The sequence below is a fragment of the Amblyomma mixtum genome, chromosome 3 (assembly GCF_055824585.1).
Source record: "Amblyomma mixtum isolate Tamu chromosome 3, ASM5582458v1, whole genome shotgun sequence".
NCBI lineage: Eukaryota > Metazoa > Arthropoda > Arachnida > Ixodida > Ixodidae > Amblyomma > Amblyomma mixtum.
In genome coordinates, this window is record NC_143014.1 from 67,005,159 (window position 1) to 67,032,393 (window position 27,235).

Consider the following 27,235-nt stretch of genomic DNA (forward strand, 5'->3'; position numbering starts at 1 on the left):
CCGCCTCGGAGTTGATCGCGTGAGAAATAAGCGGCCCGTCTCTGCCCTCTTTCTTGACCGGAGGCGATTTTCGATACCGGCACTCCTCAAGCATCGAGCCGCCGGTGTAGAGTGAGGGCCCCTAGAAGTTCCCTCCCTTAATCTTTCAGTTCCTCTGGGTAGGCAGTACACCACTCCATTTGCCCTCTTTCCTTTTACCTCTCTCCCTCTTCTCTCGTGTTGCCTTCCGTTTACCGCTTTCTTCTTTTATGTTTGCTTCCCTCCTCCCAGCGCTGAACTCAATGACCGAGGCCGCCAGGATCGGGTGTCGACGTTACAGTGTCGCCGGTAGCTTTGTTGCACGTGCTCTGATGACTAACTGCGAAGCCTCGCGGCCGGAAAAGTGCGAACATCTCGTTGGTCTCGGCGCATTTTAGCGCGGACAGACATCAGAAACGGTCTGCGCAGCCCGAAAAACAGATTATGTAGACGGGAGAAGTTAACACGCATTTCTTATGGGCCGCCTTTTAACGATTGCGGAAAGCTCGTCGAAATGGCTTCTGCGCCACTGGCTTTTTGCGCACCATGAGAGCGCGCTCCATTTTGTCGCGGCTCTCGTTTCTCGGGAGATCCGCCGCTACTCTCTCTCCTCTCTCAAGGCCTGCACGCGCAAGATTGCGTGCGCACGCGATGTAACGGCTGCGCATGCTATTATACGCTTCTACAGGTTGTTCGTCCCATTCTGCGAAGCAGTTTGTTGCAGCTTCGGACAAAATACTTTGGATGGAATCGCCCAAGTCGTTTCGAAGCTGGACGACTCGGGAGTTTTCTTTATTGCCGTGGTGTGCACGGGGTCGTCTTTCCGCGCGCGGGGAGTGGTGGGAAGGCGTATTCTTTTTTCCGAGCGCATTTAGAAGGTAATCTCGAAGCCGAAACGGCCGCAGCCAAGGTGTGCCATTGTGGCTTGAGCGAGGCCACGCTTCAAGCTACTGTGCGAAACGTGGAAAAAAAATGCGCCTTCTGCGGCGAAAGCCGCAACGACAGGCGAGAGAGTCCAGAGTTTTTTGTTTGTTTGTTTTGTTTTTGCCACAGAATACTGGAGCGAGCTGGAGAAAAAAAACAGCAAAAGCATCGATAATTACCTTTCTCGAGTTCGCCCCCAAAACCGCGGCTCCAGCCTTCAGTTTGGAAGTCCTTGAACGACACGTGCAGCGACAATTAACCCGAGCTGTTTGAAGCGCCCCGACTGCCCGATGTCAGCGAAAGGCAGAAACAAAAAAAGTTCGCATCAGTTTGGTGGCAAAACTCTTTAGTGCCCTGCTTGCCATGCTCGTCTCCCATCCGTGCTGCACCTTTTCGTAGCCGGGGTTGAGCGCCAGATCAAACTTTGCACGTATATAGCAAAAAGATGGAATACTCTCTGTTTCCGCTGACATACTTATACATACCGGCAAGCGGCGCACTCACATTGCCACCGTTTCCGTGCGCACACGCGCCGTACGTGCTCTTCTGCATCTTCTTTTGTTATTGCGTTGCACACCCTTTGTTCCGGAAATGGTGACTGAATGATCTCTTATTTTTGTTACCGTCGCTACAGAACGGAGTAACAGACAAAGCCCGGGCAGTCACCGCGCAGCCCAAAATAAGCCATTAAAGCTACGTAAATATAAATAGCGTCAGATGTTGCTTACAATGACCGAGATGCAAATAAAAGAAACGCTGCGAAGATTGCATAAAAGCGGCCATTCAAAGGTTTCCCGGATGTAGTTCATGCAGAGCCCGCGCTTGGCACGTGGCGCGTTATAGGAGCTTGCGTCATTTTTATAACAGTCAAGCACAGCGTGAATGCATACGAGAGAAAATACATACAATGACAAAAAACCGAAACATCGCGAATGGTGTGGTTTTGTGTTTCATGTGAATGGGCTTCTCCGCTACGTCCGTTTTGTGTGAAGCAAGCTTTGGCCGGATGAAATTGTTCTCGCTCGCAAAATGTCGCTTCCGATCTTTACGGGAATGATAAGTTTCACCAATATGGTAGCGAAAAATTAGCATATTTCGATTTAGTGTGTAACCAGACGCAGTCAGGTTTTCAGAAATCCATGCTCCTGCAAGCGCATCTATACTGTTTCAAGGCAGTCAATCAGCAGGTCAGCTAGTCAACTGTGGTGACTACGGGTGCCTGAAAAGAAAAAGTGACGCCGCGGTTAACAAGATTATAGTAAACCCGCGTTAAAACAAAATCACTGCGTTCAATATTCTGCTTTGCTCGAAGTATTTCGTGGTTAGATGATACCCCACTGCATTTTTAGCTCGCCGAAATTATCATAGCAGTCCTTTATGTCAATGTTCTCCACCTTTACTCGTTGTGTGCATAGATATTGGTAATGGTTTTCCTAACATCATGCGAACATTGCCATGAGTTCTCGCTGCCTTTGAAATATTAGGTTTTGTTTCATTGCTCTGTTGTTTGCTTTGTCGTTCACCCTTTTTGTCACGACGCAGCTAGCGTACGTCGTGGTAAAGCATGAGGAGTGCCGCCGAAGGGGAGCAGGGTAATGCGTCGACGAAGGGAAAAAGACTCTCAAAACGGCGCCGCGCGCGAGTTTCGTGTTCCTCGGCCTAAGCGAGTGAGGAATGGTTTGTTTTCGAAGTCGGTCCGAAACACGAGACGACGGCAGGACGGCTCGGGTGGACCGGCGCTGTGCATTTTTTTTACCCTTCTTGCTAGCTAGCCAGAGCGGTTAACAGCGACGCGTGTGTTTTAAATTGTGTTTCTCTCTTCTCGTTTTAGTATCTTCTAGTTAGCCACGGCGGCTTACAACGAGGCGTGCGTTTGATATTGTGTACTTTTCTTTTGCGCTGTGACATCTTACGTCTGGAAGATGGCGGGAAAGTCAGCTATTGGCTAAAGGGGAAGCTTTGGCGGGAGAATAGTTCATTGGCTGAAAACGTAGTTTTGGCGGGAATGCAGCGATATGGGTGCGAGATGTTGAGTGTGGGGCAGCCGGGCAGATCGGTCGTGTGCGGCCGGTGGTGGTCCCCGGGAGGGGCCGTGCGTGTAGTTGGAGACGCGAGTTCCTTGAGCGGTGGCCGGACGGGTTGGCCGTGTGGTGGCCGGCGGTGGTCCGGAGTCTTGGAAGTTTGAGGTTTCATTTTTAGTTAAAGCAGAGAAGCCGAAATGTTTTGGCAGATGTAAACCAGTTGTGTACATATTGTAATAAATAACTTTTTGAGGAAAGCCGTTTAAGTGCCTCACCGTCAGAAGACCTGCACACCTGTCGGAACTCACCAGTCGCGAAGTACGTCCCTAGGGTCACTCACGAGGCCCGCCCTCTACCACTCCACGTCAACATCAGGATAACATCAACTCGACGAGAGAGAGGGAAAAAAATTCGTGACTTTTCTTTACATTTTCTTGTACGTGAGTTCCTTTGCTTTACTCAGCCTCTGTCTTTCCATCTCACGTTACACGATAGATTTACAAAAATTCTAGCCCCATCACCCGTTAATGTAACGCCGTCGAGCCTTTGAGGATGAAATCAGTGCAATGAAATATATCAGAAGGAAAATAAGGATGAGAGCATGACGAGAATCGAAAACTCCACCGCCGGTTCACTGCACTCAGCACTGGCCCCAAACATCCGATAAAAAATGGCTGCATGTCAAAAGTCCATGCTCTTGTTAGCCTTGTGCTCGTGCCGCGGTGAAAATGTCGCACCTGAAGGGAAAAGAGAAAACAGCACAAAAAGCTTCTCGTGGTCATTATCCGTCGAGCTAGTTTTAAGGAATTTTGATTTTTTTTCTCTCCCCCTCTCTCTTTGCATAATCATCGTCGGAATGAAACTGTGGCAAGCCAAGGCCTCTGTGTCAGCGCATGACCTGACGTGACCGGCTCGTTAATTTGGAAATTTGCCGTCTCGGGGAGGCGTGCGCGCGACAAAACGACGTCGTGCGTCCCGGTGGCTGCGACGGGGCCGCGGCGGGGCGAGGACGGCTTGTCGGCGTGCCCTCGTGCCCTCGCGCTTTCATCGGGACCGCAGCGGGCTGCATTGGGTGAAGGGAGACCGCAGCTGGACCGGCCTCCACGTGAAGCGCTGCCGGCCGGTGTTCAGAGCAGTTGTACCGCTATGAACGCGAAAACAGGGCAACGGGAAACATCGTTACAAGCATGGCGCGAAGGACGAACTGCGCTGAAAAAAATGTTGATGAATGGCGCGAGCCTCTGTACGCTGCAAGGCTGTGCGCTACAAGGTAGAGGACAAACGTTTTCGGAAACTGTACCTCGAGTTGTCTGAAGTGATGGTTATGCTGTCGCGTTGCATGTTCCGTATAGTTACAGTCAGGGACTCAGGAACAGGGGGTGGAGGTTAGTTTCTTCCGTTTCCAATTAGCTCCAACGGACTGACCTGCTCTAAGCACCCCCGCGCACACACATACTGAAAATAGACTTCCGCAGTCGCTGCATGGTTATAGACGTTACGGGTGCGCCAAACTTGTAATCATGCGGGTGCGTTAATGCGGCGCAGCAGATTCGCAGGCGAGGACGAACGTCGTGCTCCTTCTGTGCTGGCGGTGACTGCTGCAGCTTCGAGACTCTGGAACGCTTGCTGCTTCTGTGCTTCAGTACTGCGAATTTTCTCACTGTGTTGATGACCAGGTTTCGTGAGCTCGGCTTACGGAAGGGAGTCCATCCTTGACCTGTCGCTCCCGAGTGGGCGAGGAATATGTCAACATGAGGTGAAATTTTTAGCGGAAACGGGCCTTGGCCTTCGCCTGTAGTGTTCCTCTTCCGTTCGTTTAAGGTGTTTGCCTGTCTTGCGCTCTTTTCTTATCCTTACTGCTCTTCCTGCATCAAGCGGCTTGGAATTAAATGTTTCCTTTTGAGGTGAATCTTTTTTTTTTTTCGGTGTTGTGTTTGCTTGTCTTTATTCATGCTGACTGCAACAGAGATAATTGCGCTTGAACAAAAAAAAAAAGGGACGGGTTCGCGAGAACGGGAAGGAATGAGTAGGTGCTTAGCGTCCCCACCCCGCTTCCGCAGACAAACTCCATAAGGCTCCTGGATTTTTATAGTACCGCGTTCCTTTCGCCCGCGCCGCCGAGCTTGGAAGACATACGGCCACAATATGGCTGCCGCGGCCCAATGTTGCCAAATCAGTAAACACCAACATTTGCAGGGACTTAGAGCGGCGGGCTCACAAAGCCTTCGGGCTTTCCTGTAGGACCTGCATACAGGCGCAAGGTGCTGCTTCGAGTTACGAAAATTTCTGCTTCCAATTTGTTCTAATTTGTTATAGCAACGGCGTTGTGAAAGTGGATACACAGGGAACCACGGAAGCGACTGCAGTGCTGGGACGACAGCAGCGGCAGCCATGAAGCTTCCAAATCCAGTGGTGGAGATAGCGGAGAGATGAGGATCTCGGCATTCTAATTTTTTTCAGTGACTCTGCCTGTATTCAACACACCGGAAAATTTGCCAACATTCCTGGTGACGGTCTCGGAGGACAGTAAAGTTCGAGGACCAACTGTATTTCTGCGATTCGCGTGACAATATCCAAGCCAGCGATGAGCATGAGATTACAGAAAAAAAAACTGTATTAACCTTTGTTAATTTTGTACTTTTATATATTTTACTTACTTGTTTCTTTATACAATACTGGAGGCTTTGGTGTGGCCCAAACAGGAGGGGCGTACAAATTTTGATACGGCATAGTTACGGCAGCACACGTAAAAGATAGATTAATTAACAGTGAATACCAACGCAGTCCACTAGCTGCGATAACAAACAAGGAAAAAGAAAAATTTTCTCTGGTAACGAAGGAATGCACAAAAAAATGAAAACAAGAAAGGCGAAGAATGTATACAGCACTGAACTATGAATACAGTTTGAGCGAAGTAAAGGAACAATAATGCAAAGATCAACTTGGGTAGCAGTTAATTCACAAGAAAACAGTGATCTCAATAATTCAAATGCTCAATAGAATCAGCACTGGTTAGTATCGACTGAGGTAAATTGTTCCAATCCGTAATAATGCGCGAAAAAAAAAAAAGAATGTTTAAAGACGTTAGTTCTGGCATCATAGGAAGTTAGCGAGTCAGCGTGACGATGTCGTGTTCGGCGTGCTGCAAACGGCTTTACATAAGGCTCGGGAGCGTGGACAAGTAGACTATTTTTGAGAAGAAAAATAAATTTTAGCCGATGGATTTTTCTTCTCATTTCATGATGATGATGATGATCGACCGTGTTGATCTAGATGTTCTGATGGTTCGGTGATCCGGCGACACGTTGAGGAACGGACTAGACTACGCCTTCGGACTACACCGTGTTACACGTGTTCATCAAGTTCGCCCCGGGCGAAGTTCTGCACGAGTTTTCCCTTCGCTGCCCGTCTATGGGAAGTCTGGTCGTCTTCATGCGATATGCTGGCGGACCTAATATTTTACACTTGCCTATCCTCACCTGAGGAATCCGTGCATCGGCTCCGCTTTGCGAGGTGACCCGCGACTTTCCAGAGCCTTAAACCTTCCACTTTCGGCTAACCATCGTCTGATACTAGTCCGCATTTGCAGTATTTATTTTAAAAGTGTCGAAAGAACGGCGCCGCGAGTGGGGGCCGCATGATAACTCTTACTCGAAGCAAACAAGACTTAGCTGTAGGCGTGCGGGTGTGGTCTGCACGATGGCCCTCTGAGCAATAAACATGCAACTTAATTACCTCCTTACAAGGCTGCCTCCATGCGCTGCCGTGAACACGACGTTTCATTACAGATCCCGTCACGACTGCCCGCGGCCAAAAGCCAGTATTTACGCTCCCATTAATAATAATCATCGTCAGCCCATTAATCTGCACGTCATCCACGATACTGAATGCTTACCCGAGCAAAGGATGTGCGAACACACTGAATATTCATGGCATATGCCCTATAGGTTTCTTTTATTAAGCGTACCAAAGACATCTGCACGGCATTTCGCCATTGAAAGACTTGAGCGTTGAAAAACTTGCACGGGGCTGGTAGACATCTAGTATTGATAAAGAAGACGCAGCAAATACCGAGACCGACAGTCTGTTCGTGTATCAGCCTCAAGTAGTCGCAGTGGCAGCCGCAGCATATATGAAACGCTCATTTCACGATGAATCCGCTGAGTATCAAAGGTCAGTTGGAATATCGGTATCACGCTATGACCGGCTGAAACAAAGAAGCATGATTGAAGAGTCTGCGGCGACCTGCTGGAAACGTACAGTCTTTGTCAAAAGTTTAGAGCCCAGGGGGTTTGCTTCTAAGCCTCGCAGTGGGACTCCTGTAATATTCGTGGGACTCCTACCCATTGGAGGAGGCAGGACCAGAAATCGTCTTACCTTCAGCAAATTTGGAGCGCTGGAGATGCATTACGAACCAGACAGCGTGCTTCAGAAGCAAACCCCCTGGGCTCCAAACTTTTGACAAAGGCTGTACCTGTACACGTGCACTGCAACATCCTCAGCAGAAGCACCGATCATTTCAGGATCACTGCGACTCGTGCGGGGCGAAAAACTTGACATAGTTCAGCATTGTAACGGATGCAAAGGAAAGGGTGAGGGCATGAAAGAGATTCCTAGCAAACCGATCTTTGAAGATACGACTTTTTTGTTCAGATCGAAAGTAAAGAGCGAAACGGAGGTGGTGGAAACATTTCACATCGCAAAAACTAACAACAAGTGTATCAGCACGTCCTCCATTTTGCTTCTACCGAACGAAATCGTTTTTCTGGAAGGTCACTTGTAAAGCTTTCGCAACTTTCCACGCGTTGTTTTCACCATCTCTTTCTTTACTCGTTCACTAGTTTTAGGCCACATTTTTAATATTTTACCTGTTTATGTGCCCATTTTTTCTGTCATTGTTGCTACCCTGCCCTCATGGCTGTGTTTTCCATTTTCCCATCACTTATCACGTTTTACTGCCTCGCCTCCAACTTTACTGTAGTTGATTGTTGTCCCAACCTTCGCCTTTACTCTTGTTAACGGTTGTCTTGCATTTCACCATTTAGGTTGCCACAGCACGTGTTTTTATTATGTCATCTTTCGCCTTTGCTCCAGTTATATGTTAAGAGACAATTTGCCATCTTTACATCCTTGTTTTGATCACTTTTTTTTTTCATGAATGCTGTGCGGTGCGATGTTAAATTTCCTTGTTAATTCGCCCGACCTCAAATATTGCTACCAGTTATATTTCTAGATTTCTCTCCCCTGCATTTATCTGTACATGTGCGAGTGACGAAGGTAGTCGCGCGTCTGGGTTCCCGCCTTAAATAGCCTGTGCTTTCGCTTCCTTGAATAAACAGTTGACAGTCTGCGTACGTGGTGTCGTATTCGTTTCTTTGCCTCCGCTCCTCGTCCTTTTCCGCACTTTCCAACCTTAATCGAAAGTGAACCAACTAACGCGCAAGAACGTTCTACTAAATACCGCTAGAATATGAAGTCTACACCGAACCTCTTGGCCGCTAAGGACCTCCATACACGCCAGCCATGGTTGCAAGGCAGCGTGGTACCAAGAGTAGTGCCATAGCTCTTCGTTCCTATATATCTCTTGAACTGTTGTCCGAATACGTGAAATCAGCCATATTGCTACCACTGATATTTTAATTGAATCCTTCTTACTGACCTCTGAACTTCACCATGAAGCAACTAGCCGAAACAAGACATTCACTTGACCTCTAGGGGTATTCCACTGTCCAGTCACGTGAGCCGCCGCGGAGGCTGAGTGGTTATGGCGCTCGGCTGCTGACCCAAAAGACGCGGGTTCGATCCCGGCCGCAGCGGTCGAGTTTCTATGGGGGCGAAATGCTAGAGGCCCGTGTACTGGGCGATGTCAGTGCACGTTAAAGAACCCCAGTTGGTCGAAGTTTCCGGAGCCCTTCACTACGGCGTCTTTTATAAGCCTGCGTCAGGAGTCATGACGTGGAGATACCAGAACCTGGAAGAAAATGCATAACTATTCATTACGGAGAGTTGCATTTTTGTCTTGTGTGTGTGCGCGTGTTCCTCACCAAAATTTGAAATTTTGAAAGTTTTCCACCTTTCAATTACTTTTTTTTTCTTTACCTTGCAGTCGCATTGCGCCCTCTATATATGCTAGGGGAATCGGAGAAGCGTCTGTCTTATTCGCGTATTCCCGATCTGTACTCCTGCCCATCTGTGGCTTGAGACACATGGCGAGGCAGCATATTCGCTGGCCGGCGCGAGGCGGGAGGATAGTGAGCGGGGAACTTAAAAGCACGACAGAACGCAACATCCGATGCCTATTCATGTGTTACACTTTTCGCCGCTCAGAGGAGTTGCGTCGCCTTCCCTCTTCTGTCTTAGTTTTTTTTTTTTGTCGTTGTTGCTTTTTTCACTGTTATTTCGAGAAAAACGCGTCATGTTTTCACAGAATCATCTTACGCTTCTCTCCTTATCTCAGAGTGTCACTTTCTTCCAGGTTACTTTCCTTGCACCTCCTGCATTTACGCGCAAGGTCCAAGAAGGAAATGGAGAGGAGGAATCTTCTCCGAGAAGGACAAGCCTCCAGCTTTCTGGCGCCGCTGGCGCCGCCGGGAGGAAACGAGCCGGCCGAGACAAAGGGAAGGAACTGCGGCTCAACGCCTCGGCAAACGGCCACGCCCAGTTGTGTACCGCAATCAGCAGCGCATTCACTCTCAAGTCACGACTCTTCACCGCAGAGTAATACATACGGCGGCCTCAAAAAGCACTCGGCCGGCCGCCTGAGAACGGAACAAGAAATGCCGTTCGTGTTGATCACCCATTAGCTTCCGCCATTTAAACAGAGGGCATAATTTGCATTGCGTGGAACCGACGCGGCGAAGTGCGGCAAGTTCATGAATACTGCGCATGGCGCCACATTGTTTTCAGGTGCGGTATGATCCAAATGATAGGAAATTTAATCCCGGCTGTGCATTGAATTCACGCGAACGTGGGTAGAATTTAGCGCTGCTTGAATTTAGTAGGGCGGGGCAAGGCGTGACCGTTCCTGTCCTGCAACTTGATACGAAAGCATTCACATTCGTGAAACGGAAGGCTTCCTGTCACGGAAGGAGCAGGTTGCTGACTGACTGATAAACGATGCCGCTGAAGTGAAAGAAAAAAAAAGGGCGTGGCATGTAGAATTTCACCAGCTTTGGCTTCTGAACTGTCATTCAGCTTCGCATTCAGTTTTGCGAACGTGCGCTTGATTTAGCAGTAAACGAAACAAGGAATATTTCGACGCTGCCTACAGTTTTACATGTAAGAATCTAAACAGAAATAAAAGCACCGCCACAACCGTTTGCGGGCGCCTCACGACATGCAGGGGCGTTTGCTGTCGACGCCAGCGCCCCCGTAATCGACGCAGCGCAGTCGTCACACGTCGCTCGTCGTGGGCGACCGATAGGTCAGACGCACAGGGACCGAAACCTGGCTCCAATCTTTGATCAGACCAGCTGACACGCGACTATCGAACTCGCCGCGGTCACCATCCTTGAGTGGGCAATCCCCACCTACGCATCTTGCTCGCGAAACACCCACGGCTACTACTACGCATCTTGCAACCTCTTGACCTTCCGCCACCTCGTCCGATAGGTCCCCATACAACGCCTTTGCGCCAGCAGCTGAAGTACACCCTCGCTGTTGCTTTCTGTTCTTCCAGGTTTCAATGCGCGAGCGCAGATTTCACGTCAGCCCCATATCGTATCGATGCTTGCAGGGCAAGAGTCGCCACCGACCGACCCTAATGCTTCCGATTGGTGTCACTGCGGTGACGCGACGTCGGAACAGTGAATAATTATGCAAAGACGGTGTAACGGCCCTGGCTCCACACATGCATGACCGCTGTATCAGCGACGACCCCTCAGAGGAGCTTCCCACGAAAAACCGCCCTCGTATGTGCGAAGAACCATCGCGTGCACGTCGGCGCGTTAGAGTAAGCAAGCAACATGCGAGCGCAGGAGTCAAGCAGACGCAGTGCTATGCAGATTCGAATGAGACAGGAAAGCAGAGCAGACAGCATAAGGGCGACCACTGTATACATACTGTGGGTACGACCAGCCGCTTCGTAGAACTGCTTCTGAAAATTATAGCAGGGGCGCAAAGGACAGGACAATGGAAGGAGACACACAAAGCGCTGGCTGTCCGTTAAAACATACTTTAATGTAGAAATGCATCGACTGCACGCCAGATTCTCGGGGCAACCTTTTTCCGTACGCACTGCATGAGCACGCCAGGATAGCATAAAGGGCACGGTCCCGCGTATTTACAAGCGTAGTACACTGTGTAGGTATACACGCGGCCACACATAACGCACACTGCTTGCAAGGCCGCGCAGATTGGAGGACAGGTTTATCCATGTTATCCAGGTGGACTTTGAACAAGAGGAAGATACAGAAGTTGGTAGACGAAAAAGCAGATAGCGTGAGCTTCTGAACTACCAGGAAAATGAAAGGCGCAACAATCCGTCACCAATCGTAATGGGTGAGAATGGAATGCATTTATTCAGTATAGCACCAGCATTTCGTGGGTGTACCTGAAAATACTTTAGCTCAACGCGTTTTGTAGCCTACACCATAGCGGCAATACTTGAGCAAGCTTGCCGTCGGTGCTCCTGAGATGGAATGAGATGTGTTTTATCCCGTTTGAAGTGTATAGAAGCCATTACTCCGCGACAGCGCCACAACTTTCCTGCGTAATGTTTTTTTTTTTTTCCCTTTCGGATGCTTCCCATACATGTATCGCGCTTTCTAGAATAAAATTTCGTTGATGACGCATCGTCTGCTTCTTTCATTTGTTCTCTCTCTGCGCTGTTTCTTAGTGTTCAGATGTGGCACTCCAGCAGACTAACTGCAAAATATGTTCTCAAACTAATGATGAAAGAAGCCAGCGCATCATTTCGGAAACGCCCCTTTGTGGCCAGCCATTGCGTGCCTTATATATCACGCTCCGCAAAGGAGAAAGGTGAAAGAAAAATGATTGTCAGTTGTAGGTGTTGAAGGTAGATTGCGCACTGTCCTGAATGGTTGCACTACTCACTACGCCAGTGGAACGACGACAGCGATAATAAGCTTCGTTCAAGGTTTTTCCGTTTTCCCAAAACTTAACGCTACCGCGGCGCTCACGTTGCCATGCGTTTTTTTTTTTTTTTTCAATTAAGCCGCGCACTCGGGGGCTTAATTCTCGAAGAAGTAATTGAACGTGACGAGACACTGCACGAAAGTACCTATGGACTGCGGGAGCAGGGAGGCGTGCGCAAAAAAAAAAAAGCAAAAACTGTGCAACAGTAGAGGTAAACGCTGGTTGGCCAGCCGTGGTTTCGCTGACAGTCGGCACGCGCGAGCAACGTCCTATCTGCTCGCTTCACCATCGCCGGAATCACCCCCCCCCCCCCCCCCCCCCCCTCCGCGGCCTTACATATTTCTGTTTACTACAACGCCAGAGGCGAGAAAAAGAGATAGATGAGGCCAGCCGGGCGGGAACAGGTTGGGCTGCCGGCGCAGAAGCAGCAGCGGGAACGCGCAGCTCACGCGTGTACGCTCCATATCCCGGCTTAATCGGGCTTGCTACAACGCGCGAGCGTCTTCGCGCACGCGGCCACAGGCCGTGCATGCATGGAAGCTGGCCAAGCGCCCGGCGGCGCGCACCACACGGCCTACTCGCCATGCGCGCCGCGTGGCGTGGAAGCGAATACGGCACCGCCACCCGCTGGCAAGACGAAACAATGACCGAGCGCTGCCTACTCTGGCGTCAGCAGCGGAAACAAGTTGGCGCGTGCGCGGGCCTTGTTTCATCGTCCAGGTAGCTAGATTCAACGCGTAAGGCACGCCTGGGACGGAACAACCCCGCACGGTTCCGTAATGGTCTATACCACGGTGCTGAAACGGGCCGCGAGTTGGCTCCGCAGCTGGTGTAATGTAACGGCGCCTTTCCTTCGATTCTATTTTGTTCCTATCGCGCGACGACTGCCAGATCCCGGCGATAGCTGGGGCGAGGCGTCGCTCCAGGCAATGGCGAAGGTCGAGGAGAATAACAATGAAACAGAACTGCAACAGAATCGTTATATTATATGGGCCCATGAGTAGAACGAACTTAGTTCCTGGTACCACCGAATGATACTTCCGGCGTTCACTAGGCTTTCTTTATTTTGCATGGTCCTGCGTGTGACGCACACATGTGACGTGACGCGCATTATTTCCGTTATGAAGAGGACAAGCATGGTTTCTTTAGTGCGTCGGGCTTAGCGGCATATCTTTGGGTGAACACAGTGGTACGTCTTTATATGTCAAAAGTAGAATCAGGTCCTCGACACAACACAGAAAAACAATTTAAAAAAAAATGCAGTACTGTCATTCCTGCGTAACGCCAGAATTCGGCGACTGACGTTGAGGTGCTCTCACTATGGCTCTCATTTCGCGATAAAGAATTAGTGACATGCAAACATGTACAGACCAGTGTTTATTTTTCAGACACTCTCTCCAAGTAGCACTGACCTAATGAGAGACGTTATGAGTCTGGAGGACAAAAAGCAGGAGAGTTGAAGTTTGAGTGACGTCATTGCAACCCTCCTCCTCCACCTTTCACGGGTGGTTTGTTACCGTGGCCACCGCGGTTACCATCCTCCGGTTATGCCGACTACTACTACTACTACTACTACTACTACCCCTACTACTACTACTACTACTACTACTAGTACTACCCCTACTACTACTACTGCTACTACTACCACCACCACTACTACTAATACTACTACTACTACTACTACTACAACGCGGGTACTCAACACAGTTCATGGTGGAAAAAAAAACAGCGCAAACTAAGGCAGAAAACAAAGAAAAGAGGGGAGACACTACAAGCGCTGACTCGCAACTAAGGTTTATTTGAAAGAACAGAACAGAATATATACAATAACCACCCGCGACTGCGTACGTCATAACAGATTACGTGCAAGGCGTGAAAGATGATCTAAACAGGAGCAGCGCGCGTGTGCACCCGGTTATTTAAGAACCTAAATTCCAAATCTGACAAGGCCACTGAAGGATCACTGACGCACCGTTTGCCGTTTTTTCGAATAAAGAACGCTTCCATCAGCTCCCCGGTCACCTTATCTCGGTGGCAAAAAAGCACATTAGTTTTCGGGAAAACTAAGCACATTAGTTTTCCACCATGAATTCACACCAACTAGCCCAAATGTCTGCTTTGCTACTCAACACAGAACGGGCGGTTAATAGCAATCGCTGTAAACCTACAGAACGCAGACGTCTACCACAAGAGTGGAATGGATATGTAGGGTGCTGTCGTGTCCGGTCGCTGTGTTGAATGCAGCGAAAGACGCACACGGTACTTTAAGACTTCGTTTATTTAAAGCCGATGAGGGTGCGACCAGCGTCGACCGAGGCAGGAGCCGAACTGGCCGCCCGAAGAAAGGAGGGAGCGGAGAAGCGTCCACGGGAGGGAGTGGCTTCCCAAAACAGGAGGAGGGTGCGGGGGCGCACCATGGGGGGGCATCTGGCGACAGCGTGCGACGAGGGGCAAGTGGTCGTTAGGAGGAGGATGCGAGTGGTCGTTAGGAGGAGGATGCGAGTGGTCGTTAGGAGGAGGACGCGGGGGCGCACACACACAAAAGCAATAAGGGGACACAACACTTCCTTCCCCCTTAGAAAGTTGCCTGGTATCGTGCAGGGGGTCGGCGCTCACGCGTGGAGGCGCGCTGGCTTTGTGCGCTCGGGGGGGAAACACTTGTAGGCTGGCTGTTGTTCGCTGTGTCTCCTAGGTCTGTCCTGGGCGAAGTCTCTTCTTCCGGGAAGAGGTGCCAGGCTATGTGGGAAGATGGTGCACGTGTTCTCTCCGCTGGCGGACAGCTCTCAGACGGCGTCGTAAATCTACGCAGCTGGTTGAGATGTCGGCGTGCTACTGTGCCATGTATGTTGACGAGCCAAGAGCGCAGGCCTATGCGTCTGACAATTGTAGCTTCCTCCCAGCGTGGCTTTTTCAGAAACTGTCGGGCGAGGACGCGCTGCCCCTCATTAAGCGTGCCGCAGCGCGGAATTGCTTTTTCTTCCCGGAACGTCTCTGCCTTTGGCTCGGGGAGGATGGCTGTGAGCTGGGTTCGCATTTCACGCTCGAACATCATTTTCGAGGGGGTCTCGCCTGTTGTGCTCTGAACCGTCGTGTGCTGCTTGAAGAGAAAGCGCGCAAGGCGGCGCTGCAGCGAGCCTGTCTGATCTCTTTCAAGGGCGCGTTTTAGCTCGGCTACGTAGCGCTCGGCTTGTCCGTTTGTCGCTGGGTGGTAGGGGGCCGATGTAACTGAGGAGATCCCGTTGTCGCGATAAAACTTGAGAATCTCCGCAGACACAAACGGTGTTCCGTTGTCCGACACTACCTTGCGCGGCAGGCCGAACGTTGCAAATAGTGATCGGAGGTTGTCAATGACTGCTGCCGAAGTCGTCTGTCCCATTTGCCTTATCTCAAGCCACTTTGTGTAGGCATCTACGACCACAAGGAAAGTGCAGCCCTCAATTGGTCCTGCAAAATCAATGTGCAGTGTGTGCCATGGTGTGTCTGGCTTTTCCCATTCTGGGACAGGAGCTTTCGGCGGGGCGCTCCGGCTGCTCTGGCAAGGCTTGCATTCTCGCACCACTGTTTCGATGTCGTTGTCAATGCCAGGCCACCACATGTAGCTTCTGGCACACTTTTTCATTGCAACGATGCCCCGATGTCCGGCGTGGATGAGAGACATAGCTTGTGCGCGTAGTTCTCTCGGCATCACAACTCGGGACCCAAATATGATGCAGCCGCGATGGGTGCTCAACTCTGTAGCTCGCCTGCGGTAAGCGTCGAAGTTGTCCCCTTTGAGTTTATGCACGTTGCCTTGTTGAACAGCTGTGTAAACTAGCCGGAGAGCTGCGCACTTCTGCGTAGATGCTGCAACTGTGCCTGCTGTAAGCGGAGGTTCTGGCAGTGCTTCGAACATCAGAACGTCTCCTGGTGGAAATGGTTCGTCAACAGTTGCGTCTAGTGGCAGACGGCTTAGCGCATCGGCGTTTTGATGTTTACTCCCATTGCGGTAGACCAGAGCGTAGTCGTACGCTGAGAGTTTGATGCACCAACGTGTCATTCGCGGAGACAAAGTTGGTGGCATAGGCCTTTGTGGTCCCAGAATGCCCAATAGCGGTCGGTGATCGGTTATAAGGGTCACCTTCCGGCCGGCAATGTACTGGTGAAAATGTGTCGCCGCGTAGACGATGGCTAGCCCTTCTTTGTCAAGTTGCGCGTAGTTGCGTTCTGCTTGCGACAACGTACGTGAGGCGAAGGCGATGGGAGCTTCCCTTCCTTGCTCGTCAGTTTGCGATAGAACCGCGCCGACTCCGTACGGTGATGCGTCGCAAGCCAAAAGCAGAGGCTTCCTTTCGTCGTAGTGGCGGAGGACTGTACATCTTCGAATCAGGTCTTTCAGGGCATCGAATGACCGCTGATGGCGTGGCGACCATGTCCATGTCACATCTTTCCGAAGGAGTTGGTATAAGTCGTTGGCCACGGTAGCTCTTTGTTCCAAGAACCGGTCGTAGAACGTCAAGAGTCCGAGAAAAGCCTGTAGCTCCTGCTTGTTTGTTGGAGCTCGTGCTTCTGTGATCGCTCGCACTTTGTCCTCGGTAGGGTGAATGCCTTCCGCATCAATTCGGTGTCCCAGAAATTGCACCTCTGGCACCGCAAAACAGCACTTCGATTTGCTTATGCACAAATTAGCGTTTGCTAGCCTTTCGAGAACGAGCTCTAGGCGCACTGCATGCTCTTCAGTGGAAGTGCCACTGATGATGACATCGTCAAGGTAGACACAAACTCCTGGGATGCCCTGAAGCACTGTCTCCATGAATTTTTGAAATATGGCCGGGGCTGCAGCTACGCCAAAAGGCAGTCGCTTGACTTTGTACAAGCCTTTCAGTGTGTTAATTGCCAATAATTCAGCAGTTGACTCGCTCACCTTCAGCTGCTGATACGCCTGGGTGAGGTCCAATGTGCTGAAGACTCTTGCGCCACGTAGTACACTGAATACTTCTTCAGGTGTCGGTAGCGGGTAAGAGGACGCTTTAGTCGCAAGATTGACGGTGCTCCGGTAGTCTCCGCAGAGGCGTATGGTTCCGTTCTTCTTGCGAACTACGACAAGTGGTGTGGCCCATTCTGAATGCTGCGTCGGCTCGATGACACCTTGCTGCTCCAGTTTGTCCAACTCTTTTTCAACTGAATCTCGGAGAGCAAACGGCACCGGCCTGGCCTTCAGAAATTTGGGTTGCGCGTTGTCCAGCAACTCCAGTGTGACCGGGGGCCCTTCGTTTCCTGGAATCTCTTCCGAGAATACTCTTTCGTATTTCTCTTGCAGTTGCTCAACCATGTTCTGGCTCGGCGTCTGGTGTATGCCGCATATCATCACGCCTAGTGGAGAAAACCAGTTTCTCCCTAGAAGGCTTGATCCTGTGCCCTTCACAACAAGCAGAGGTAGCGTATGGGTCTGGCCGTTGTAGTTAACCTGCACGTTGGCAGAGCCCAATAGTGGCAGATTCTGTCCTGACCACGTTCGCAGGTGCGTGTCGTCTTGTTGCAGGGCGGGTGCGTCAGATGGCCATGAAGTTCGGAACGTGTCCTCACTGATCAGAGTACAGGCTGCGCCGGAGTCCACCTCGAACTTAATCAGCTGGTGATGTACGCTTACTTCTGTAAAAATCTTCGGTCGCGTGCCGAGATTCATGGTGTTCAGGTCGTACAACACAGATGGTGTTGCTGATGTTGTTCCATGGAGATCAGATAGCGGCGTATTCTCTGAGGCGTTGACGCTGTGATTAGGCTGGGAAGGTGACTTTATCTTGGCAAGTCTCCGTTTCGTAATGCATGCTCTTTCGATATGCCCTCGCTTGTGGCAAAAATTACACGTGGCTGACTGGAATCGACATCCCTGGGGGTTGTGTTGGTCGTCACACCGCCAGCAGCGTTGTGCCTTTTTGACCGATTTTACAACAACAGAAGGCTTGCGCACCTGGTTGCTTGTCTGGTGTACCGGCTCGGTGTTCCGGCGAATCCCTCTCTGCTGGTGACCGGCGCTCTCCGCTCGAACGGCGATGTCGTAAGCTTTGCTGAATGTGAGGTCCTTCTCAGCGAACAGGCGCTGCTGCAGTGACTCGTCACTCAGTCCGCACACAAATCTGTCGCGTAACATCACGTCCAAGGGAAGCATGGTGGTGTTAGCAGAAGAAGCTGCGTCTCCCTCCTGCCCGGTAGCTGTTGTCGACAGCGTTCCAAAATTGCAGTCGGCAGCGAGCTTCTTGAGCGCGGCTACGTAGGCGCTCACAGTTTCTCCTCCCAGTTGATCTCGTCGTTGGAAGCGAGCCCGGCTGTAGACCTCGGATGGCCTTGGGTCGTAGTGCTTTTGCAGCGCTTTTACGATGTCGTCGTAAGACACTGCCGCTGGTGTGCTTGGCTGAATAAGGGCGCAGACAGTATCGTAGGTCTGCTCCCCGCACAGCGTCAGCAGGTTGGCCCTCTTCAAGGCTGGGTCTGTGATGTTGTTAGCTTCAAAGTAGAACTGAAGGCGTCCAACCCACGATGACCACGATGAGCCGTTGAACTCTGGTATCTGATTGGGAAACCCTCGCGTAGCCATGGCTTGTCAATAGCGTTGCGTAGCACGGGTCGAATCCACTTTCTCGTCGCCACTGTCGTGTCCGGTCGCTGTGTTGAATGCAGCGAAAGACGCACACGGTACTTTAAGACTTCGTTTATTTAAAGCCGATGAGGGTGCGACCAGCGTCGACCGAGGCAGGAGCCGAACTGGCCGCCCGAAGAAAGGAGGGAGCGGAGAAGCGTCCACGGGAGGGAGTGGCTTCCCAAAACAGGAGGAGGGTGCGGGGGCGCACCATGGGGGGGCATCTGGCGACAGCGTGCGACGAGGGGCAAGTGGTCGTTAGGAGGAGGATGCGAGTGGTCGTTAGGAGGAGGACGCGGGGGCGCACACACACAAAAGCAATAAGGGGACACAACAGGTGCCATTACTCTTGACACAAAAAGAATTAGGCATGTAAATAGCCAGAGTCGCTTTGGTACGTTAAACCCCTATAAACCAAACCAATTAGGCACGTAAACTCGTGTTGACCACCAGAACTGGTATGGTATTGGCGCGCCGCATAATGATTGTTCACTCTTGATCAATTTTCAGCCAATTCATGGCTTTCTTACACCTCCAGTATCATGAAAAATGGCGACAGGATAAAGGCTCTACGGCTGCGTACGAATCTTTATCCAACACGAACACTGTCCAATAAACACTCAACAAATCCTGACGACCGCCTGTGCCGGCGCTGTGGCCGCGCTCCAGAAACCGCGTACCATATTCTCCAGGAGTGCAAGAGTATATCCTTGCCACGCACTGAGCGCCACAACTTTGTCGCAAAGAATGTCGCCAGGCTGGTACTTGAGAAAGACCCTACAGCGGTCATAGAAAGAGAGAAGACTTTTGCAGCCCCGAGCGGCTCATGTCTCCGCCCCGACATGATTGTTAGGAAGGGCGGGGTTGTCCACGTGGTCGATTTCGCTGTGACGTGGGACACGAACGTAGGAATTCTCAAAAGCATGTGTGCCTACAAAGCAGCGAAGTACGAACAACTCCGCCCACACTTTCCTGGTGAAACCGTCAAGTTCTGGGGGATGGCCTTCGGGGCAAGGTCTATGCTGTGCAGAGAGACCGCGAAAGTTGGTGCCGTACTTGGTCTCACAAAGGCCGATCTAGGATGGCTCTCTGCAAGAACACTGGTCGGGAGCATTATAATGCTCAGCCGCTTTGCGCGGTTGGTGAAGTGACGGCCTTGCCCCTCCCAACCCGTAGGACTTTAGTTATCTGACACCTCCTTGCTTTTAGCACCTTTTAGTATTTTATTATTTGTCTTTTATTGATTTTAAGCCAGTAGTCTCCTTTTTGGACCCCTGTTTTTAATTTTGGGGGCGACTACTTGGCCAGCTTTTAGATGCTTTTAGATTTTGTAGTTAGTTTAGTTTTTAGCCGTTTTTAGTTGTATTTTAGCCCTTACTAACTAGTCATGCGCTGCTACAGTTTTCAAGGCATTTGCCCCCAAGGCCCCATCATTCCATGTTCGTACAAATAACATCTCCTCTAAGCGAGCGCGGCAGTACACATTGCGTGACTTGCCGCGCCGTCAAGTGAACTCGTGGCCAAGTACGGCGAGGCTAAACGCTTCTGCAGCTTGGCGACGGCAAGACACGTTAACTAACACCACCTTGGGGGCCCTTTTCACTCCGCTGATGCGGGGAAATTACAGTTCTCGCCAGCACGCGGTCTTATCACTTTGTGACGTAAGAGGAGACCAGATATCTCTGGCAAGATTGTAGCCACGCGCAACTATCAAGTACAGTCTTTGCCAAAAGTAACAGGCGAAGCGAAGCGGTATATTTCATCAGTTCGTTTCTTTGATATATACATAAATGTCAGGGTTAATGAGAAAACCACAGGGCGGAAACAAACGCTCGCACTTCGTTACTGACAAATTGTCTGCATGGTTGTATACCACGTTGCTATTGAAGTATCTTATAGCGAATTCCAAACGGTGATCCAGAGCACATGTCCTAATCCGCGAAAGAGCAAGACGTCTAGGGTCCACACCGTAGCGGTTCAATCGGAACTATCAGGACCCAAATCGCTCATTTAAACACGCTCTTCAGCTTCGTGAAGCAAGAAAACTTGCTCCCAATCGCCCACTGGAATACGGACTTAGTGCAACAATTTATGCTCTTCAGGTATATGGCTGCTTTGGGTGACGAACAGCGCGAAGTGAGAGGTTTTTATTTATTCGATGCCTTTCTTCTGAATAAACGCTCAGTTCCGAGTCAGTGCTTGCCGTGTGTTGTCTTTGTACTTGTGTTTTTAGCGTTTTTTGTCACCCAAAGCAATGTAAAACCAACTAGCCCAGCTTGCAATCCTTACTCAGCTGTGTGAGCGTAATACCATGTCCGAAGTACCGCAGTTGCGTTCAAACACTTGCCCAAAGCTTCTATCAAAAAAAGAAAAAGAAGAGAAAAGCATGCTTCACCGGTATAAGCCGTAACGTGGATATTACCTTCCCAATACATTTTCCGAAATAAATTTCTTGCCGGAGTGAGCTCGATGCTCGTATTTCGCCTAAGGACATAATGAGGTGCAGCAAAGAAAACTTTTATCAACTGCCTCGGGGCGAACAGCAATTGAATACTACTGCAAATTTCTTATCTATCAGCTGTACACTCGCTTCATGTAAAGCAGAAGCGTAGAAAATATTCTGGAGTAAAATAAAAGAATTGCAAGAGGGGTCACTACTTTCACTACCTACGCATTAATTAGTCGATCGAGTTGAAGCTTTCCGCGGTCCTTGCGAAGGTCGTGCTTATTGGGCAACAGCGGTCGTCGTTGTTCTGAAGCGACACCCGCTACGCACCTTTCGGTCCGCTCCTTGAATTCGTCACGTCGTAGCGGCAATTTCCTGCCTCAACGGGCCTCGGCGCACAGACTCCTCGTCGCTAAGCCCAGACGAGGCGGCCTGTGTTCGACAGAAGAGTGCAATGGAGTAAGCACGCCATTTCTGAAATACGATGACCGGCCCCGCGAGTCATCAGCGCGGCCCTTACAACAAACGAAGCGAAATTCCATGCCCGAGCATTATCACCCTCGGCCGATCTCAAAACATGCTTGGCATTCGGCGCGTTGTGCCACCGCGCTCTGAAAACTTAACGACGCCGGGCGATTTCCCCGTGGCCACCGGGCGCTCCCATGCGCCGGCCGCCGGAAATCGCGGGCAGTCGCGTTTATCGTCGCAGCGATGCACGCGCTGTCTGAGCTGCCGGAGCGCAGAGCACGCGTTTTGCCGCCCTTCGTGTCGGCAACAAAAGTTTGCCGGCGTGGCTCCGCCCTCGTTTGGTCGTGCGACGGAGCCATTTCCATTTCTCAAATTCTCCCTCGACACTGCGCCGCGGCTCGTCCGACGCAGCAGCGAACGGACCCCAGCCGTGGCTGACCCAGCGCAGATAGGCATCGGTATACAGCTGGCTCTCTTCTGAAAAGGCACGAAAACTCGGTTTCCTTCCGGGTGCGGCTGCTTGCGCCAGGGCGTAATTCGGGGTGGGACTGGCGCGGTGGTCGAAAAGAGAGTCATAACCACCGCTTCTGGGTCAGGTTCGACAGGTTTTCGTGGTCTCCGAGGCTCAGGCCACCTTTGAGAGGCGGCCGTATTGAAATGCGCGCGGTCACGCTTCGATATGGAAACGTCAGGAAACGAAAGGTCCACGAGGTGCGGCCGCCGGCCGCGCCTCACGTCTTGCTCACGTTGCCGGTGGTGCTACATACGCTGGGAACTGGCCCAGTAGGACCCATTGTGGCGCGCCCATAATATTATCGTCGTAATTTCACTTCCCTCCCATTACGTTTATGAAAAAAAGCAGTAGCGAAAATAAAGCAGAGCTTACGAGTGAACACAATACCGAACGCCTAGACGCGCCTAGGAGAGCAGCACGTTCCTTTGTTGTTCAGAGCACATTTGCATAATATGTCCTTGCAGAATTTGAGAATTGCTGTGAGTCCATGAGCAAAGCAGCATACCTATCTACAGAGACGTGCCATACCTCCATTTACCAATGCGCAGTCATGCTTAGAAGAGAGCGAAAAGACGACCATGGCGAGCTGGTTGCTGAGGGCCACACCCACAAATGGGGAGCAGGATGGTTGCATATGGAGCGGGGTTGCCAGGACAGGATCATTAAACAATAGTCATCAACAACTCTGGCACTCACTACAAACATCTCACCCGCCCCATCCCACTTTTCCCTAACCGCATCGCAAGTGCAGGCCTTCCGAACCATCCTGCTGAACATCTCACCACTCCAGCAGGTGTATGCCTCTACCGTTACCCTTGTTTAGAAGGCTCAAGCATTTGGCCGGAACACGATTACAGATCACGCATAAGTGTAAGTAGTTGGACTTGTTTTTGAGCAGTAATTTTCGATAGCGCGCCTCCATGAAAGAGCATCTGTTACTTGTCTAAGCAAGACAACGGGTCCCAGAAACCATGATTAGGAGGAAACAAACTCTGAGCTATGGAGGGAACGTGTCGCCGTAAAGCGGTGTAACTCCTGCGTTCACGATGCTTATAAAATGACAACGAAGAGGAGGCGCAATGTTTTAAACGTATGCAAGGCAGACAAATCATAGTTCAGACGACCATAACGTCGAAGCGAGGATCTATATTACGCCTGCACATGTTGGCTAAGGCAGAGAGACAGCGAGAGGAACATCACCAGAACTCACTTCTCATGCCCGCAGGTTGCAACGTGTCAGACAGGCTGCGACCATTCAAGCGGCAGGCTTTTTACTTGCTCTGTATTATATTCGACGTCTATGCAAGAAAATGCTTAATGCGAAAACCGTAGTCCTGCGCTCAAAAACGTCTCGGCGTAACCGAGCGAACGAGCGCATCAGAGGATAAAAGAGAGCGAACGCAGAAGCAGAAGAGCACGAAAGACGGCGATAGCGAAGAGGGCGCGAAGCGGAAAGCGGTAGCGTGAAGGCAGGCGACAAAGGCGACCCGCGGCAAAAAAAGAAAAAAAAAAGAGTAAAGCATTGCTTTGGAGCGCGCTCGAAGGCCCGGGCTCCCGCTACAGAATGTCAGCTCACGGCACGGGACCTCTCCCAGCGACCTTGGCGAAGTGGCGCGCGCGGAGCTACGGTTCGAGTTGGTTCGAGCCCTCTCGTGAAGTTAGGGGGAAGGAGACGCAGCTTGACGCCAGGTGCGGCGCCTACCCCTTTCTCGGCGCCGCCGCCGCCTGCTTCCAGAAATTTCGTGATTGTTTTTTTTTTTTTTTTTTTTTTTTTGACAGCGCTAAAGGGATTGTGCAATGCGTCGACGGCTTGACTAATGTGTTACCGCCTTCGGCGTACGGCGATCGCCTCTCCCCTCTTCCCCCCAATCTGTCGAATGGACTCCCAACCGAAATTGCAATGTTGAAGGGTAGCTGTGCCGGCCGTTGCCCGTGGTATTTTCCGGCGCCGTTTTAATTAGTACGGGCGGAATCGTCCTTCTTCCGTTTGCGACCGCTTTTACTCATGATGTGTGACGTTGTCGTGTGAAATAGTGTGGCGTAAGAGCAGATAGTGTGTATAATATGGTGTTCCGTGGGCAGCTACGAGCATGAATGATTATCAATCCCTCGAAATTTAAGGAATCTGGAGGAAAAGAGGGGGGACAGCGAATAATCTATACTGAAATGCGCTACAGCACCCACTCAATTCCAGGCAACTCCAATAGCTCTCGTTCATGACTAAACAGGAGACACGTACTGCCCAGTGTGTACGTGTTTCCTGCACTCTGTGTGTGTACAAGTTTCCTGTCTCTGCCTCCGTTCATTCGCGCAGTTTAATCATGAACGAGAAGCACCAACTACAGCCCTCCAGAAAACTCTTCTGCAATAGCTCCCTGTCCAAGGGCGTCCGCAGAATTTTTTGCAGGGGGGGCTCCATTGGTTCTTGGCGCCGGAGGGGGGGGGGGGTATGTTCGTAGCAAAAAGGCACTATTTGCGGAGTAAATTCATTTATTTATATATAAATAAAAAAGAAGGGAAATACACACATGAAAGAAAAATTACAAACAGCAAATTAAAGCGTGGCTAGGAGAGAGATATTGGAGTTTATCAACGAAGAAACAATTAAAGTTACTAAAAAATGCAAAAAGATACTGTCACTTCGTGGAGAAGAGTGCTCAGTCTTGCTGCATACGGGTTCTCGACTCACCCGGATTGATGACCAGCACACAGCACAATATGTTCACAAACACGCCACTACAGTCACTCGTCAGTCTTCCTTGAACAGCAACTGTAGGCGCCTCGGATTTTTCTGGGCGAATTGCGTAATTACACGGGTGATAAATTCATTTCCGTGCTTCATTACACGCTCTCGGTGCACACTCATCATACACATTGATTGGAAAAACGGTTGAACGCGTACGTTGAAAACAAAAGACGACTATATATACAACGAAATATTTAAAAGATAAATGCACGCTCGCCGCTTCATACACCTCGCTCCATCTTGCTCGCGCATCCGCACAGTCGAGCAACCGCACACACACTGCTCGCCTCTCGTCGTTTTCTCGTCCGCTGTCGTGGTTGTTCTCACCTTCGTTGACAACCGGCCACTAAAGGCACCGAAGCACAAATACAGAGGCGCGCACACGTGCAAGGGAATATCCCCGAATGCGCACTTTGGGGGTGAAAGGAACGCTGCGCGACTTCCGAGGGGAAGGGACACTCGCCACTCCGGTCGGAAATTTTTTTTTGTGTGTTTTTATGGGGTTCACAGCCCCAAAACGACTCAGGCTATGAGGGACGGAGTAGTACAGAGTTCCGGATAATGTCGACCACCTGGATCTCTTTACAATGCACTGACATCGCACAGTACATGAGCGCTGTTGGGATTTGAGGCCCAGCCAGAGGTGACAGGCGAGCCAGGCAGGCGCCATCGGGCTGCGTTCACCAAAGGCGCTGGTTTTCGGAGAAAACGCAAGGAACGCTGGTGTGGGGGCGCCTCTGGAGACTGCGTCGCCGTGAACAAAAGCAGCTAATCCCCTTTGCCGAAGATTCTGAAAGCGGCGCTTCTACCGAAATGCGCTCTCCCGTGTATCGGAGGAGACAGTGAGCGGCGGCGGCGCCAACTCATCGCCCGCTTGCCCCTGAGCAGCCCCACAAAGCGGGGGTGGACACGGCTGATTTGTCCTTCCCTCCTGAAGAATTCATCGGTGGCCGGCGTACGAACGTATCCGAAGGCGAAAACAACATGCCCTGTGCACTGTTTGCCTCCGTGTCGCTATCTCTCTAGAGATGAAAGAAACAGACACCCATCTCAAGACGGCTCGAAATACGCTCGCCGGTGCCGCTGCATGTCTGCAACAGGTCGCCCTTTTGTAGAGCTAACGATGGCGTGGTTTGAAAACGGCGGGACGGCGCGCGCCCGGACGCGGCATTTCGCAGATGTGCCCCAAAGCGTGGAAGCGGGGCTGCTTTTACCCTTTTGGCTGAGCGCACCACCGCCCCTGGCGTGCGGCCATCACTCACGGTTCGAGTGAGTGATTTTCCAGGGGGGTGCAGCCGCCCCCCCTTGCCCCCCCCCCCCCCCCCCCCCCCCCTCCGGACGCCCATGTCCCTGTCAGGCGGCGAATTTAATGCAATTTCCGACGATTGATATTAGCCTGAGTTGATATCCTTGCGTGCGTCGTTGTCACGTGACTAATGTGATATCCAAATGTTTCCAGTGAGGATTCCCCGAGAGAGGCTCAGCTATAGTACAAGCTGAGCGGCAGCGGGTCGGACATGTTCGGTTCCGTTCGGCCCTGCGTGTTCCGCCTGCAGTCGCCTATGGTTGAAATACCGCAGCATCTGCGCTCAGAAATCGCATTAGCGAGAAGTGTAATCGTTTGCCAATTTTTGTTTACCACAAAACGGAAAGACAAAAAATTATATACTTTTTAAAGGGCCTGTGACTACCTCTGGTCGAAAGTTTGCTATACTCCGGCGGTTGTCAGGATTCGTCTCTGAGACGCGCCACCGCATGAATTTTTTTAATTGATATTAACGGCAGTGTTACATCTCTCGCAATCAAGCAATTTCGCTACGCTTCTCTCTTGCCCTGCACTCCCAAGTCGCTTTCTCTCACCCGTCCGGACGACGACAGCCTTAGTAAGGGAAGTTCCCCGTTCTCCACCCGCTATTAGGGGTAGTTATGGAGTACACGTCAGATGCGTACTCCATGGTACAGCCGCTTATCGTGGCCCTGCCCCACCAGGAGAGAGAGAGAGACGACTTTATTTACACCGACATGGGCCTCGGGGCAGGGGCTCAGGCAGAGGGAGGGTCTCCCCCTTGCCGGCCCTCCTGCGCCGTGACCGCAGAGGCGGTCTTGGAGCTCCTCCGCCAGGCGTAGGACAATCTTTTTGTACATCCGTATTTAGGCTGTGGATGTAGGACTCCCAGGCAACTTGATCGAGGGGATCAGTCTGTTTAGCTCCCGGAGATTCGGGGCACTGCCAGATTAGATGATTTTGACTCAGAGGTACGTTGCAGAGATTGCAAGCCTCCGGGTCGCCTGTAAGCTCATTATGCAGAGTAACATTAGGGAAGAAGCGATTGTCCTGAATTTTTCGCCAGGCCCTACATTCTGAGGGTGTTAGGGACCTATCTGGTGA

At 51.0% G+C, this 27,235-nt stretch overlaps 1 protein-coding gene across 1 annotated transcript in view; it reads right to left on the reverse strand.

The window, feature by feature from the left end:
* Positions 1-21,461, reverse strand: part of LOC149350493 (uncharacterized) — an 85,976-nt gene extending 64,515 nt beyond the window's left edge. Inside the window, exon 1 of the mRNA XM_089579530.1 lies at positions 21,344-21,461. The gene's annotated coding sequence lies outside the window, so the exon portion shown is untranslated. The remainder of the gene's footprint in view (positions 1-21,343) is intronic.
* Between the last annotated feature and the right edge of the window lie 5,774 nt (positions 21,462-27,235).